The sequence below is a fragment of the Salvelinus fontinalis genome, chromosome 17 (genome assembly GCF_029448725.1).
Source record: "Salvelinus fontinalis isolate EN_2023a chromosome 17, ASM2944872v1, whole genome shotgun sequence".
NCBI classification, from domain to species: domain Eukaryota; kingdom Metazoa; phylum Chordata; class Actinopteri; order Salmoniformes; family Salmonidae; genus Salvelinus; species Salvelinus fontinalis.
This window is the reverse complement of record NC_074681.1, coordinates 32,323,225-32,329,324: the sequence shown is the minus strand read 5'-3', so window position 1 is coordinate 32,329,324 and position 6,100 is coordinate 32,323,225.

The following is a 6,100-nucleotide window of genomic DNA, read 5'->3' as shown; positions in this document are numbered from 1 at the left end:
TCCAACAGGTCCCAGATGTGCTCAATGGTATTGAAATCCGGGTTCTTTGCTGGCCATGGCAGAACACTGACATTCCTGTCTTGCAGGAAATAACGCACAGAATGAGCAGTATGGCTGGAGGCATTGTCATGCTGGAGAGTCATGTCAGGATGAGCCTGCAGGAAGGGTACCTCATGAGGGAGAAGGTCTTCTTCAGTATTGAGATTGCCTGCAATGACAACAAGCTCAGTCCGATGATGCTGTGACACAATGCCCCAGACCATGACGGACTCTCCACCTCCAAATCGATCCCGCTCCAGAGTACAGGCCTCGGTGTAACGCTCATTCCTTTGACGATAAACGTAAATCCAACCATCACCCCTGGTGAGACAAACCACAACTCGTCAGTGAAGAGCACTTTTTGCCAGTCCTGTCTGGTCCAGCGACAGTGGGTTTGTGCCCATAGGTAACGTTGCCAGTGAGGAGTCTACCTTACAACAAGCCCTCAGTCCAGCCTCTCTCGGCCTATTGCGGACAGTCTGAGCACTGATGGAGGGATTGTGCGTTCCTGTAACTCAGTCAGTTGTTGTTGCTGTCCTGTACCTGTCCCGCAGATGTGATGTTCGGATGTACCAATCCTGTGTAGGTGTTGTTACATGTGGTCTGCCACTGCGAGGACGATCAGCTGTCCATCCTGTCTCCCTGTAGCGCTGTCTTAGGCGTCTCTCGGTACGGACATCACAATTCATTGCCCTGGACACATCTGCAGTCTTCATGCCTTCTTGCAGCATGTCTAAGGCACGTTCACGCAGATGAGCAGGAACCTTGGGCATCTTTCTTTTGGTGTTTTTCAGTCAGTAGAAAGGCCTCTTTTAGTGTCCTAAGTTTTCATAACTGTGACCTTAATTGCCTACCGTCTGTAAGCATGGGAAACGGGTTTAAACACTTTTACAATGAAGATCTGTTGAAGTTATTTGGATTTTTACAAATTATCTTTGAAAGACAGGGTCCTGAAAAAGGGACATATATTTTTTTGCTGAGTTTATATGTAATGCAAATTCATAACATATTGTACAAATTGCAATTTGTAACGTATCATACGAAATGGATGGTGGACAGCCACATAAGAACATAAACCACACGAAAGTAACATATCATACCAAATGGAGGGAGACATAAAAACATTTACTATGTTATGTCTATCCTGAGTCTAGGTTGCAGAAAAAACAAGCACAATAATGAATACAAATACTAACCCACATCTAATTTATCTTCACCTTAAATACCTTAACTCTGTCATCACAACATTGCACAACAGAAAACAGAAGGCTGTTACACAAAACTTAAATATTGCCTAGAGCAAATAACCTAAAAACCTCATGTTCCAACATTACATTTTTTTATTTAAACTTTATTTGAACAGAGTCATGCTGAGACAAATTCATTATGATAGTCCAGGCATCAGATTATGATCTATAATCAGCAGGACTCCATATAAGAGAAGGATTTACTATCCTTGACGTCCCAAGGAATATCAGTCACTTATAGAATTATTTCACTGTCTACTGTAAATGATCTAAATGACAATAACGGTGTAGTGCTTTATAGAGCAGCAATGCTGTTTATTAATAACTGGTTTATGCTCTACAAACTGCCCTCAAGTTTTATTTGTTATTTTTAAGCCTTGAATTTCTAATTTCTCTTAAAGTGTTTTGCATTTCTCTGAAAGAGTGCAGTACACCATTCTCTCTGTTTCAGGACACTGCAAAGTGGATGGGTTGGTACTGTAAACAGAGGACTTGGAATGAAACCTTGAAACAATGGTGTTTTTCCTTACTGTTTTGTTTTGTAAAGCCAATCTGTGAACATCTCCTACGTAATATGTGTTCACTTCTCTCAGAGTGTTTCGTGGTCATGTTATATGGCAAATGATTTTACTAATACTACTTACTGTACATTAGGCAGTTTGCCTAAAATGCTTAGTACATGAGGATTGCACCCGTCAGATAGGACCTATCAACACTTAGAAGTTGAACAACTGGAGGTGGGTGTATATTTAATATTTTATTAGCAGCATTGCAACATCTCCTGAAGTTCATCCTGTTTGGTTGAAGTGGAAATTTCCACCTCAGGACAAGGCGCCATCGAGCAATTAGTAATGTAGTAATTCACTGGTCTAATCCTGAAGCCTCTCCCTTCGCTAATAGTTCAACACTGACATCTTGTGGACAGAGGGTATTACTACATTTTTACATCCGCAGATGTCACAAAGTGCTTACACAGAAACCAAGCCTAAAACAGCAAGCAATGCAGATGTAGAAGCACGGTGGCTTGGAAAAACTCACTAGAAAGGCAGGAACCTAGGAAGAAACCTAGAGAGGAGCCATGGGCTCCTGAGTGGCGCAGCGGTCTAAGGCACTGCATCTGAATCTCTGCTAGAGGCGTCACTACAGACCCTGGTTCGATTCCAGGCTGTATCACAACCAGCTGTGATTTGGAGTCCCATAGGGCGGCGCACAATTGTCCCAGCGTCGTCCGGGTTTTGGTTTCGCTGGGGTAGGCCGTCATTGTAAATAAGAATTTGTTCTTAACTGATTTGCCTAGTTAAATAAAACAGCAGGGTCTAATAACAATAATAATAGTAATCACAGTGGTTGTTGAGGGTGCAATAGGTTAGCACCTCTGGAGTAAATGTCAGTTGGCTCTTCATAGCCGAGCATTCAGAGGATGAGACCGCAGGTGCGGTAGAGGAGGGGAGAGAGAGAGAGAGTCTTCATGTTTATTCTATATACTCCTGCTACTGCTATGGTATTCTAAAGTATATGTGATGTAAAGCCTCATCTGATCTGTCAAAGCACCACCAATTCACACCAGGAATCTGTAAACCTTTTGTGAGAATTTGATCTGTCATGTCTTTGTTTGGAATGGTGTTAACATGTCTGTCCTGTCCATCCGTCCGTCTGTCTGGCATTAACAGATAAGGTCATATCATAGGCCTCCAGCCTGGCAGCTGGCCTCTTACAGTAGGCTAGTAGTTCTTTTCCACTAAGGATTTACCCCAGCGTTTACCCAAAAGGCTAAGGCTTTTCTGTTTCCATCTACCTGCGTCTCACTGTGCCATGGCTCCGGCAGACCTGACCTGACTTGCCAAGGCGCTGGGTACTTGTACGCTAGCATTTACATAACAATGGCTAACTGTGAACTTTAACACCTCACAAAGCAACAGTCTTGAATGATGCAAAGGTTATTGATTCTGCTCGCCACAAGTCTTTAGTGTTACACTCCTGATGGAAACACAATAACACTAGCTTACATTAACAAGAAACACTGGTAACACAATGGTGTGGGGGTAAGTCTAGGTGGAAAAGCACCATAGGTGTGTGTTCTGTGGCTTACAGTCAGACAGATCCCATTCGTCACAGTCTCTTGCTCTCTCTAGAGCCCATTGCACAGTCAAAGCCATGTCTAGCCATGTCACATTGATCTTGATAACTGTGCCTGTCTGAACTCATTACACCACTGTACACACACACACTCTCGCTGTCTTGCGCTGAGCTAATTTGTAACCACTAACTTGATCTGGAACCTTTTCAAGCTACAACTGTGTTGCCTCTGTCATTGTGACAGCAGGAGCATGCATTTTAAGTGCCATCATATGTGCCATAGTAGAGCTCCATTTACATTTTTGTTATAACTGCTAAAAAACAAAGATTGTTTATTATATTGACAAGATAGTCAAGTGACCATTGTAACAATGAAAATACATGCTATAAAATATGGAATGCAGGCAGGAGGAGGCGAGATCAGGTGGGACCATTGTAATCAATGAGAGGGCAGATGTGTGTGAATAACAGGCCATAGTGATAGATATAGGACTCATCTTTGTATTTTATGTAATCCGTTATGTTACCAGCAAAAATATCGGATTACAGATTATTTTTTTAAACTATATGATTACTTCGAGGATTACTTTTAAAATCAGAAAGGATGTTAACGATAAAAAATATTTGACAGTTCTCTGTTTTCTCAATGACATTCAAATCACCATTGAAAAAAGACGTACATTTAAGTTTGTTCCACCTGAGCGAGTCTGACCACAAGTCAGAGACCACTATGATGACAGACCAAATGTGTTTGATGGATCGTGGGAAAAGAGCAGAAATAGGCTTTTGTAGACTACAGTCCAACATATATCATTCAATGGTGCAACTACTGTCGGCATTCAAAGATTATCCAACTGGAATAAACGCTTGGAGGTAGGATGACAGCAGTGGTGTATGGTGTAGTCTACGGTGATATGGATAGCACCTATTATTGATATCTACATAGCACATGGATGTGAATCACACTGCTGCTCTCTCATTTAGTTTTTTGCGCCTTACGGCTTGTGGTTGTTGTGGATGGTTGTGCACAAATCTAAATGTGTTTTTGAACCCAATAATGGTTGAATTCAAGAAGTTTAAGCTGCCTATCAATCATTGTTTTTGAAACCAGTGGACAGCCAGTGAAAAATGTGCTCTTGCAACAGCTGCATAGTTCGGCTCCAAGCCTATGGAAGTGGGGCTTTTATTGCTCTATCTAATTCATAAAATAAAAAAAAGCCTAATAGGCCTAATGGACACATGCTTAAACTTGAACACTTTTGATAGACTTAAATCAAATTACATAAAACTACAGATTGCCCCTTTAATCTGTAGTTTATACATTCATTTTTGGACTTATAATCTTCAAGAATCAATATATTATATATAACTTATAAATGCTTCATGAGGTTAGTTCAACTGTCACACTCCATGAGAACCCAAAATATAAGCTTGTTTTACTCCAATGTTTGAAAACATTGTAAATGTAAACAAACACTTTATAGCCTCATAACATGGTTAAAACAATATGTTTTATGTCATGGATGGTCAGTGCTTGCATCCTTAGCTCTGTCTATTCATCTGAGAGTGGAAACATTTCTCAAGGCCCATCCCTCAGCTTTTTTACCAAAACAGAGGCAGGGCACCCGTTTTGTTATTGTTTCATCTGTGGATTTGCCCTTTAAACAGCTGCATATTATCAAGATATCAAAGTGTCACCAACAAAAATGTAAACAATAGGCCTATAGTAAATGCAGCATATGGCATTTATTTTTCAGTAGTGCTCAAAGCATGCCATTCCTTGAGCGCAGCATTTATTTTTTACCTCGAATTAATGAGCCCAATCAGTCCTCCATGACAACAAAATCATAAACAACAGAGTAGGGCTGGCTAATAAGTCATTCGTAAAACAACACCTCCACTTCGCTGATCCTCAACACTGGGGCCCCACAAGGGTGCGTGCTCAGCCCCCTCCTGCACGCCCTGTTCACCCATGAGTGCGTGGCCAAGCACACCTCCAAATCTTCAAGTTCCTCAGCGTACACACCACTGACAAACTGAAATGGTCCACCCACACAGACAGAGTGATGAAGAAGGCACAATAGCGCCTCTTCAACCTCAGGAGGCTGAAGAAATTTGGTTTGGCAGAATCACCGCCTGTTACTGCAACTGCTCTGCCCGCAACCGCAGGGCTCTCCAGAGGGTGGTGCCGTCTGCCCAACACATCACCGGGGGCAAACTACCTGCCCTCCACGACACCTACAGCACCCGATGTCACAGGAAGGCCAAAAAGATAATCAAGGACAACAACCACCCGAGCCACTGCCTGTTCACCCCGCTATCATCTTGAAGGCAAGGTCAGTGATACAGGTGTATCAAAGCTGGGACCGAGAGACTGAAAAACAGCTTCTATCTCAAGGCCAACAGACTGTTAACTAGCCATCACTAGCACATAGAGGCTGTTGCCTATATACATAGACTTGAAATCACTGGACACTTTCATAAATGGAACACTATTCATTTTTATAATGTTTACATAGCTTGCATTACTCATCTCATGTATATACTGTATTCTATACTATTTTATCTTAGTCTATGCCACTCTGACATTGCTCGTCCATATATTTATATATTCTTAATTCATAATTCCTTTACTTAGATTTGTGTGTATTGGGTATATGTTGTGAAATTGTTAGATATTACTTGTTAGATTTTACTGCACTGTCGGAGTTAGAAGCACAAGCATTTTGCTACACCCC